Below are 11,924 nucleotides of genomic sequence, written 5' to 3' on the forward strand. Positions count from 1 at the left end.
CAGCACTTGTTAGAATGCTCGTTTTTCGTATTCAGATACAGCCAGTGGTCTTCCATCCTTTTTTTAGCTTTTTCATAATTGTTAGGATTTTTCTGTACATTGTACAACGACTTCTCTTCAATAATGTAGCAACTTTGCTAACATTATAGTTTTCTGACCGCAATTATGTTATTCGATCAACTTCACTTTTATCTAACATTTTTCCTCAGCCCATTGTTTTCTTTCTTTTATAAACAAATGCAACAATATTTTACTACTAAATGATAACTATTGACAAAAATCATAAACATAAAAAAAAAATAAGCTGAGTGTCTCATTAGACTGCGGATATTTATGTATTTATGAAGAAAAATTTATGAACATCTTTTTAATGTAACAAAGTCGTTAATCAATTTTCATTTTACCCCTACTTCCCACGATCAATGCAAAACATTGTTATCCTGCATAAAGATTCTACTCATAATTTACTTTTTCACTGCAGGTAATACTTACCCCTGCTTTCACATACAGGTTTTAGAAACAGTATAGAAAAGATGGTACGCATAAAATGTGCAATGCTTTTCTTCCAAGTATGCGAGACGATGTGCGAATGCATGAAGTGTCTTATACTTTTGTCCAGCACTGTAGCGAGAATCGGAAACGCGTTGGAACGCGATGACTGGACTGTGGACATTTCTGCGAACTCGTAATGTTATTAGACCAGCTGACGAGAAGAACAAAAAAAGTTCGGTAAAAGTTGATTTAGAGTTCGCTAAAACAAAGAGCACAAGACGTGTTAACGTTAACACGTTGTTCGATGTTTCCTGTGTACGTCAGGATTTTTTCTATCACCGTTTCAATCTTGTGCCTGTCGTTTGACCGTTCCGCTGACGTCGCCACGTATATGTTGTCTTAAAACGCGACCTTTCGATTGCATGTGCACGGCGACACGCGACCAACATGTACAGGATGTTTCAATGCGCGTGGGACACGAGCGAACGATGATGAGAAGACTGAAAAACAATGAAATATTTTTCTGTTTATTTTACTCTTACTTGCTCCTGAATTGTGGACATTTATTCTTGAGAAAAATAATTGTCAGACATTACATACAAAGAAGGGTGTGTACACAAGAATCTCATTATTTTTTAATAAATCTCCCACCTGTTATGAAACAGCCTGTACACAGGATGACCAGAAACTGCGACAAGATATAACTATTTTTCGAATAGAGATAGAGAATAGTAATGGTGGAAAAATTGAATGGCTTCAAGGAATCATATACATATATTTCTGTGATAAAATTGGTCTTGCAACGTACCAGCTGTATTGCTTGATTTTTCGTTATTCACGTGAATCTGTTCTTCTACATATTCCAAGATATAAAAGTATTAAGGCAACGACACCGAGAAAATGTCGAACTCTCGTGAACTAGAACTATCGGTCGAGGTTGAATGATTAATCGATTTAATCTAATGATTTTTGTACCTGCTCTTTCACATTTCTTGCATCGTTGAGTTATCAAACGCGTACGACTAACCAATTGGTTCGAGTTCAAGTCACCCGTTGATACCGAAAGAAACAAGCGAACGTTATCTTTGCTTACTGCCTATCGACGTGTGTTACGTTTTAAGAGCCAAAGGAAACGGACATCGAAGATACCCGAAGCAAGAAACGGTGATCAAGAAAATACAGACAGTGTTCAAGCGCTATGATAAAATATGAATTACCGTATACCATGAAAATATAAAAAAAAAACATAAAGCATTCACTTTTTATTTTGGTCTTCAATCCTTCAAACCTTGTTATATCTTCTTCCAGTTTCGAAATCATCCTGCGTATCGGAATCCGGTGCAGACTCGAACAAGGGATGCCTCAAGGGGGATCTATTTTCATTGTTTCATAACGAACAATAATTCGCCCCGAGTCGATTCTGTGGTAACATCGTGTGAGAAACGTGACATTTCCGTCGTCGAAACGGGCCACAGCGAATAAGTTAAAAAAAAAATAATAGGACACCATGACGTACAGGATGTCAAGAAATTATGCGTAAAAACCGTTACAGCGTGACTCTACGCATTAGGATCGGCGAAGATCTGTCAAAAAAAGTTTTAAAAACTATCTTAAAAACTCTGAGCACGCGAACTTAACGGATTTCTAAAATCAACTTTCTCGAAAACGACGCATCAAATGAAAAAAATTTATTCCATATTTTCGACTTATTTTCTCGTGTAGAATCATCCCCTCCACGTTTACACCATTCTGCGACACCCTGTAGACATATGGAATAAAATAGTTTACGAAACTTTAAACGGTTTTAACGGTTGACTTAAGACTTATAGTTCCTTTGAGACTTGTGTACTTCGCGATAAGTACTATAGGATTCGATAAAAAAATGTTTGACCTTGAAAGAGTCGTTTAAGGTCAATTTTGCACGAAACTTTTTTAACAGATCTTCGCCGATCCTAAGGTGTAGAATCACGCTGTAACGGTTTTTACACATCATTTCTTGACATCCTGTACAAGCACTTTCGTTATTTTCATTTCTAATTAGTTGATTGCAGACGTTTATGCGACCTCACATTTGTAAGGGCGTACCGATGGAAGCAGGAATTTTGTAGAAATTGACTGTTTTCACGAATGTTTCCGTTAGGCAAAAAGAAATATTAAATCCACGTTTTACTATCTTCATACTTTCATTTTGTGGGACTTCGTTTGGTAATATCTGTAAATAAACGCATAAAGATCCGTAATATAGCTACATACAAAAATACTATTCGTGCATACTATTTCCAATACAAAGAAAAACAGAAATATTTGAAGCTGAAAGAGCTGTTACATAAAAATTCTATTTTCACATGTTTGCCACCATCGTTGCGCTTAAAGAAATTTGCACGATTTACACAATATGAACAGAACCTATATAATGACTAGACTGCGGACATTTATGCAAAATAAAAATTGTCTGCGTCGAGAGCACGGAATTAGAACCAGATAGACAGTTCATTTTCACTTTAATAATTTTAACGTATATACTTAATGTTTTTAATAATTTTTCCTACTGTCTTAAATTGTACCTACTCATTTTTGCCATAAACGCATAAAATCCACAGTGTAATAATTACTAATCTCTAATTAAGAAGATGAGTGCCGTGTATAAAAATTCTGAGAACTGTCGTCTGTAACGCCAGTTATCAAATTAACTGTTGGCAGCGAATATATTAAATACATATTCAAAAATGCTGATTTTATAGAGCATATGTAAATTTTTGTCTTCTGCAGAAAAAAAGACAAAATTATTCAACCTAGTTTGAGTTTCATTGTCCAAGTTGCAATATTTATGCGCAACCTTATTTTATTCTTACGTTCAAGTAATACAAATATATAATATCTCAGTGACCCATATTAAAATACAGATTATAGTAAATCTAAGTAAAGCTCGTTGTATATTAGCCTCGGACACACACACACGCCACGAGTAGATAAAAAATTGGTCAATTCTCGATACGACAGTAATTCAGGAAGAATGCGTTTTTCAGCTTCCTGTCAACCCTCGAGTGGTCAACACTATTGTTCTAACGAATGATTTTGTAAAAATGTCCGCAGTCCAATATTCAGCGTGACATCGCGAAAAGTTTAGTAAGTTGTCGGTATTCGGCAACACAGTGACGATTATACTACCGATGCTTATGCAACTTTACAGTTATCCAAAATGAAATTTCAAAAGTGAACGTTCAGAGCAGTGCTCAATTTACAACCACACAGTGGCAGACAAAAGAAAGTTTAAATAGTAATGTATACGATGACTACCACAATTTTTACAAACTGTAATTTTATCTTATAGCAGCATTTTTTATAAATTTTTATATAATAATAGAAGCGAAGAACGAAACACATAAAAAAATGGGTGAGCACAAAATAAGTTGATTCTACATTTTTGTGGTTACAATTTTGATATTCAAAACATTTTGTTAGTTTCATTGTTTTGTAGGACCTCCGTCTCTGTCTGTTGTACTATAGCCCCCCTAACCCCTTGAACGATTATCTTCATGATTACAATAATTAGAACTTGTTTGTCCGTAATAATTGCACAGAAGGGGGAAGAAAATTGATATTTATTGTATGTTTGCATTTACTTTAATGCTTAAATATCGATTACAGAAGAATCGAATTCTATTTGATTTTAAAAGAAAGGCATAACTTTAGTAGATTTTGTTTCAAGTATACTGTAGTGTTTCCAAAATAATACCTTTTTTGCTAAAATCAGAGCTGGGCAACTTCTTCCCCGAGGTCTCTGCGCAAGCCCACTCCCACTCTTCAGCAGAACTGGGTCCCGCGGGCCGCGCAAAATTTCTTTCATAGGATTTGAGATAGGTAGGCATTCGAGTTTTTAAATTATTTGCTCCTCAAAAAAATTGCCAGCTTTGAGGTGTGCTCGGAGTTAATATCTGGCTGATAAATAAACGTCTCAAAACCGAATCCAATACTGTTATTCTTATTGTGTAATGAAAGATGCAGATGTGAAAATCAATGTATTCACAGAAATGAAGAAAAATATCGACAAATGTGTACCATGTAGTCGTTAATATGTATTACTAGACTGCGGATTTTTATGCATTTATGAAGAAACTGGCGAAGTGAAATATAAAAGGGTACAAAATTAGAAAAATCTAAGAATGTTGTTACGTTGTTTTCAATGTGAAAAAACTATTAGGGGATGAAATGAATTTTGATTTAACTTGTGCTCCCCAGAATCGGAAGATTTCTATTTTGCATAAAGATCCGCAGTCTAATTATTACAATGCAAAAGACTATAGACTTACTTTTGTCTGTTCCACGTGTCGAACAAAATGGAGTGTTAACGCATTATGTGAGAACAGACGAATAAACAAAAGAAGTTTTTTATGTTGTATAGTGTGGCGAGGATGCCCCAGATTAGACGAATGTTAAATTTTCGCAAACCAATTTTCTATTGTATACGTTTGGACATACATTTTCAAAATCGGTAAATCCCTCCTCGACGGATCTAAAATAAAAGGCCAACAATTTCAGCTGTCTGTAAAATAATGAAAATTTCATTGGGACATGTGATAGCAAAAACGAAAGTATCACTCAAAATGAACCCAAGTCTAGCCATCCAAGGGTTAATTTAGTCGGTACTAGAAAAGAAAACTATAGTAATCAAGAAATTACTATAGCTTGCTATTCAAAAGTAGAAACTAGGTACATAAACAAGATTCGCAATACAAACTTGTTGGACAAATTTCGTTTTTTTTTTTTTATATCTTCTTTCGAAAAACAAGTTGTAGTTCACTCAGCTCCGCACAAGAGTCCTTGCATGCAGAATAAAGTCGTGTAAGCTGTTGCAAGTAAACATTTCCAGAATTAAATATTTTTAAGTAGGTTGATCTTCATCGTTAAGATTAATGACTATCAAATCTTCTTCCAAATTGTTTGCATTGTGTGTAAAATTCGTGTGATGTTGTAGAAAGAGCTCAAACAAACGCTACGATCACATTGTTTGCAGACGACTTTTACAAGCATACTCCGACACTCGTCATTTAGAGAATATTCACTTGGAACGGAGTAAATGATGTATTCTGCATAAACGTACGCCGTACGCGATTCGCGAGAAGTACACAGAATACTTTCTGATAAAACGTATCCTCAAATTGTATACTCCGCGACAATACTATAAGACAAGACTGGGCTGCTCCGATAGTCGATGACGTAGAATCGACTACCCTCACTCACCGGGTGGGGCAACCGGAGAGCGATAATGGGGGTAATACGTCATCGATTCTCAGAGCGCTAGTCAGAGTCGCCAAATCAAGACTTGTACCCCCACTCTAATGTCCCCTTCTACCTTTCGCTATTTCCCCATGCTTCTGCCACGGCTCGGTCACGTGACGCATTCGTCTCTGTCGTGCATACTCCGGTACTGGCATGAAGAGGGTAACTTTTTCCCCTCAATTCGTGCTCCCTCCTCTTATCTGGCAACACTGACATTAGTTGCCCAGGCCTGCCATAAGACACTAATAGTGTCACACTATACATATAAAACCATAGAAATCTATGTTACAAAAACGAAGTTTCTTTTGCTTGTGTTGTACTTACTTGAGATCCTATAGATTCGACACTATATTGTGATTAATATTTCTAAGAATTACAAATCTAGATAAGTATAGTTGATAACTAGACTGCGGATTTTATGACAAAAACAGGTGGGTGTAATTTCAAACAGTAAAACAGTTAAAAGAATTTGATAAAAACAATACGTCGCTTACAACTTAATAGACCTACTAAACCAAGAAATAAATTCCTATTTGGTCCCTAAACCTTTCCATCAATGCAAACAATTTTTATTTTGCATAAAGGTCCGCAGTCTGCTGATAACAGTTCCTATTAACCACGACAAAACTATATGGCAAACACATATTAAAAATAAATAATACATAGACATATAAAATAATAATAATAATAATAATACAGACACTCATATTGTTTGTTTGTACAAAATTCTCGAAGGAAAAAAACTTAAATTAAACCGAAGTTAACGCGATTTATATACAGGATGTCCCATTTTAATTAATAAATGCGATTATCTTGAGAACTATTCGTTTCGAAAGGAACGTAATCCGGTGTCGCTATTTTATTTGTAAGGGTACGCATGAAGGACACACGAAGGTCATCTTTATTTTTTAAAATGTAATCATGTAATTTTTATATAAAAATGTGTTAACCTATTTATGTTGAAAAACTATTACCTTGAGAGAGACGTTCCTTTATAAAAATCAATTAAAAAATTGGTGCGATAAAAATTCTCGACTTCGACATTTTCCTGTAATTCGATCAGTTCAAATTGTACATCTTCGGAAGCATTTTGTGGATCTCAAGAGAATAGATCAGAAGATAAAGAAAATTCTTCCTCAAAGTGATTCTAAAAATCATTAAAACGTTTATCAAATTCTTGTAACAAATTCTCTATAATTTTATAATATTTTTCCGACTGAAGAATAGCTGATGAGTCAGCATTTTCTGTTACTAATATTCTACTCGATTCAAAATGGGTTTTCAATTTGAAGTTGTTCTCGTAATAATCAAAATTTTCGTTCTATGGCTTTCGCACAACCACGAAGATTAAAAATAAGCTTAATAAGATTAAATATAAAATTTGTTTATTTTCTTGTAAAATTGTTAATTATCACTATGAATTCAAGCTTGCGGATGATTTGGCATCACGGACCGCAATTATCTCGCAGGACGCACTTTGGGAACCCCTGCTCTAGACGAAAACAGTTTTTATGTGGAAAAATGAAAAATATACCTCGAAGAAAAGTGGTAGCGCTTAAAACAGAAAACAATTGAAAAAACAGCATAAATCAGTATCGTAAAGACTGTTGCAGATTATAAAAAACAAAGGTGGCTGTACAAACTGTCAATGAAGAATAAAATTAAAGTATTTGTATTAAGTTTTTATAAACAACATTACATGTGTCATAGTTTTGTCGCGGCTAAAAATAGGTGGTTTTAGTTGCATTATTACAATTGTTATAGTCATAAAGTATAGCTTTCACTTTCATAACACAAATTTGTATGATTTAGTATACATAGTGTCTTATAGTATTGCTGCGGAGTATAGCAGTACAGCCGGATATTGATCGAAATAAGTATCAATTTTTTAAATCTTAAGGATAAACAACCGAAAGCGAAGCGCATCGATACCAACTCAAAAACGCATAGGAGAATTTTAAAAATTATTGACTCGTCATTTGAAAGTTCCGAAGTGAGCTATCGTTTTTTCTACTTATTTATAATAAGCCTTTCTATTGCTGTCGAAGAAGAAGAAGAAAAAGAAGTTCGAATAGACACAACCTTTTAATGGATTTTATGTTTCAGATCCTGCAAAGTTTTTATTTTTCTACGATTGTGTTATAATTACAGATATTTGTTAAAGTGGGAAATTGCGAATAAAACACAATTAACGGAACTAAAGTCTAGAAAGAAAGTGGACAAATATTAGCCAAGAATCTTTTGTACGACTATCTCTGGGACGAAGGTCAAATTACCTCACCTGTAATCAGTAATCACGCTTATACAGGGTGTCCCAAAAATGTTGTATTTCCTTGGAAAGGGTGATTCCTAAGGTCATTTGAAATAACTTCTTCCTCTACGTAAATGTTCCCCACGGCTTCGTTAAGAAGTTATTAGCAAAATACACGGACCAATCGAAGCACGGCCACAGCAGACGGATTGCGGTTCGGCCAATGCCAACACCACGCCAGCTATAACCGCGCTCTGATTGGTCCGTGTTTTTTGTCAATAACTCCTAAATAAAGCCGCGGAGAACATTTTCATAAAGGACAAAGTTATTTCAAATAACCTTAGGAATCACTCTTGTCGAGGAAATACAATATTTTTAGGGTGCCCTGTATAAGATATTCGTCTTATTTTGTGTAAAATTATTTACTCAAAGGATAACCATTTTATAGTCGAACTGGTACTATAATCTATGAAATATTTACCAGCAAACTCATGAAAATTCGACGGTAGTTTTCACGTGGATACAGGATGCGATTTCTATCCCGGGAAGAGCGATATTTAAATCTGGGAACGGTGTAAAATTTGCATTTTTTACAGAATACTTGAGACTTAAAAAGGTAGCGGATAGAGGGGGAGAGAGAGAGGGAGAGAGAGAGAGAGAGAGAGAGAGAGAGAGAGAGAGAGAGAGAGAGAGAGAGGGAGAGAGAGAGAGAAATATGAAAAGGGAACAAAATGAGAGGCAGAGAGAATGGAAGCGATAGAAACAGAGAAAACGAGGAGAGAGAGAGAGAGAGAGAGAGAGAGAGAGAGAAAGACACACGTAGGCACACGCACACGTACATAGACGACTATATCGTTGATGCAACAAGATTATACAGATTTCTAGACGACATAACGTATTGTAAGGCGTCACTTGTACGTATAGGTCTACCGAGCATTAGCGACTAGGAAACAAGTAGTCAGACGCTGAGGCAGAAGGTCTTCGAAGACAGTTCTATCGCTAGTAACCTAAGTCTGACCTATTCAACAAGATGCTCATTTCATATTTGTAATTATTCAATTGCATTTCTATCGTATCGTGAACTCTCGTGCTCCCGAGTGCCCCCGCGGTGCGAAATCTTTTTCAACGCGTCCCGGATAAATCGGATAGATCTACCATTTTCGTTTGCTGGGTGGAAAGATAGGTCCGCCGAGTCTGTCCGAAACGTGTCGAATATAAAAATTGATGGCGTGCCATGGAGGAGAGACGTGAGGGGAGTAGTCATTAGGTTCACCAGATCTCCCACCTTCTCTCGAGAGTTACGTAGTCAAGACGATTTTTAATGTTCGGTAACCACGTACGTACTCGTATTTAATCCAATGACGAAGATCGATTTCTATCTCGTTCGGCACCCCCAACGAAAACAACTCTGTACATAGGATAAAAAATAATAAGAAAAGAAAACAACGCCGAGGTGGCCAGCTTCCTTTTTAGGAAAATTGTCCCTCGACCAACGCATAACGATACGACGAGAGAAGACACGGAAAAAGAAACGGATGACAAACAAATAAAAGGATATGTCACGTAAACAAACAAAAAACAAAGAAAACAGAATTTAAAAAAAAACTAAGGAGCGATATTACCTACGAACCCGCTATTGATGCGATTAATTCAGATAAATTAACTAAAGTTAATAGCGAGCGAGAGCATACCCCGCCTACAGTAACTACAGGTATAGCATACACGGTAATATTATTATCAAAACAGTTCAATGTAAATTGTTATTTTTGTTGAAATAAAAATCACCTCCGTTATAATAACTGGCACCCCCCACCCTCCCCCTAACCCACCATTACATCTTACTCTTAATATCAACCCGTCCCAAAAACAGGATATACAGAGCGTACATCAGATTTCGAGGAAACAACCAGACCATTTCCAAGACAAGTTTGAATGCTCTTCGATTCGAATATGGTTCAGAGGTTTAAAACATTCACCGGCTGGTATACATTTCAGCACACGTTTTACGCTAATATGCTGCTTGGATTACTTATCAATAAAATCGCGATCACTGGTGACTGTCGGAGATATGTAAGCATAAGGCTGGTTCCAGGTCACTGTTGGCCTTCGTTGCAGCGAATGTGCACAATTTCAATTTGAATATCAATGTTCGAAGTCAATAAATCATGGGGCGTTACTGTACAGTTGATTGTTCGAGTAGAGTTTAACGATATCACTTTTGTTACTGAGAAATATGAAAACATAGGACTGAAGAAATATACATAAATAGCATAAATGATACCGAATAGTCATACTTGTCCGAAGATACTAATACTTGTTATTAACGGCCGGATCCTGTTCATCGTACGACCATCCGTCTATTGTATCCTAGAGAACGTAACTCTTTCAAGCGAAGGTCACTGATCATTTACTTTATTCTGTTTGTATATCATTATACAGGTTGAATCATCTAACATTTGCACCTCGAATATCTTTGTTGTTTACAAAGATACGTCAAATATCTCGAGGACGAAGTTGAATGGTTCAATGGGGCTTTTTGTGATGCCATAAAAATATTTATTTTAATGTTATTTTTTTTTAATCTCAAGGTCACCTGGTTTTTTTAAATAGTATCATTTTTAAACACTTACGATGATAGTCCCTTTCATTAGGAATTCGGCGACTATAATCACTCAAGATCACAGACAGAGGACACGTATAGGATTTAAAAAGATTATTTTTGTGCGGTATCCTAAAAGATACATAGCATATAGATGAGTGCTCTAACAACAGTTGAAGATATGCATCGGCATATTATCACAGCATATACGAATATCATCTCGGATGTACTTGTCAGAGTTCAACATTCCTTCAGAGACTGTTTATAAAATTGTATCGATGCAAACGGCCATCATTTCGAACATTTATGAAATACAGGTATTTTGCTTTCATATCTTAAATCTTATGTGTTTCCTCTGCCCTCTGCCATCAATGGCCTTGAGTAATTACAGTCACTGAGTTTCTAATGAAAAGGATTATCTTCGTAGATGTTTAAAAGGAGTGGTGCGTTTAAAAAATCAAGGTGACCTTGAGATTAAAAAAAAAATAACATAAAAACAAATATTTTTATGACATCGTGCGAGCACCATTGAACCATTGACGTATCATTAAAAACAATAAAGATATTTTAGGTGCAAACGTTAGGTGACTCACCCTGTATAGACGATTACAAAATACAATAGACTACGTGAACGTATCTCTATTGTCGATGCATCGAGCAGACAAAACATTAGAGCGTTTTCACACTGTCCGATTTTCGTCATCCGGTTGCCAAACGTTAACCAATTTCCGTTTAGTACGACGCCAGTTTTCTAGGGCTGTGCGAGTATTCGAAGTTTCCTGAAAGTTTATAAAGTTCAGCTACCCGAAATTTTACTAAGGTCGAGTCGGGTCGGGAACCCGAAAGTTTGCAATGCTAGGATACCCGAAGCTGCAGTCGGACGGAGTCAAGTTTGAGGATCCCAGAAATTTGTAATCACATGAGTATGACGCTTTTCCATAACTAGACAGCGAATTTTATTCATGTATGGCAAAATTAGTAGGTATAATTTAAAACAGTAAAAGCATTAGAAACATTCGCTGTAGTCCGCTATGACATACACGAATTTATGAGCTGAGATTTTGAGAAGGGGTACGGTGGGGTGAGAGAATCCTGAATATAAAAGGTCATTATACAGAAAGCTGACGCCATCTTGGATTTCGATGATCTTTAAATATGTTGTCGGGGCATAATTCTGAATAACTTTTTCGTATACATTTAACCGCCGCTCGGTCTTATAGTTTCCGAGATATTCACAAAAAACTATGAAAATTATTTACAATAGGGTAGCACCCTCAAGTGACGTTGACCTTGACACATGTT

Source organism: Halictus rubicundus, chromosome 2 (assembly GCF_050948215.1).
Source record: "Halictus rubicundus isolate RS-2024b chromosome 2, iyHalRubi1_principal, whole genome shotgun sequence".
NCBI lineage: Eukaryota > Metazoa > Arthropoda > Insecta > Hymenoptera > Halictidae > Halictus > Halictus rubicundus.